This window comes from Bufo gargarizans, chromosome 2 (assembly GCF_014858855.1).
Source record: "Bufo gargarizans isolate SCDJY-AF-19 chromosome 2, ASM1485885v1, whole genome shotgun sequence".
Taxonomy (NCBI): domain Eukaryota; kingdom Metazoa; phylum Chordata; class Amphibia; order Anura; family Bufonidae; genus Bufo; species Bufo gargarizans.
Window position 1 is genome coordinate 201,692,309 of NC_058081.1, and position 592 is coordinate 201,692,900.

Sequence of the window (592 nt, forward strand, 5' to 3'; positions counted from 1 at the left end):
TGTTTTTTATGTTTTCTTTCTAAGTGGAGGTTATTTTTTTCTTAAGGCTGCAATCTGTGTTCACAGCTCTTGAGACCTTCTTCCACTCACAATTTAAAGGCTTAGTATTTCGGCACAATTATAAATCAGGCTGTTACAGTATCAACTGATTAAACAATTATACTTTAAGTGCAGATAATTCTTTCAGCTTCTTGGTGTTAGTTCAGTAACGAATATGGCTCAGACAAAAATAACGTAGGGTGTTCTGTATTCTGGGGTCTCTCCGTTTCTGGCAGTCCCCTCAGCACAGTTCCCCTACTACAGGTCTTTCTGAAGGTTTGTATACTGGCTTTTAAACTGACCCTGGTCACCGGATGCTTAATCCAATCTGATGCCATGCAAAGAAGGAATGTATTCATGTACCAACATTAGAAGTGTCAAGGTTAATCTCAGTCTTTAAGAGATTATTAGACTCCTGTCAGAGTGTTGTCTCTGTGTATATCTCGTCCTCGTAAAAAAAAATGCTTTTCTATGTAGTAGACACTATGAACTGCATTCAAGGGCTACTATATCACAGTCGGATATGCATTACCAGATCCAAAAGATACTTTAT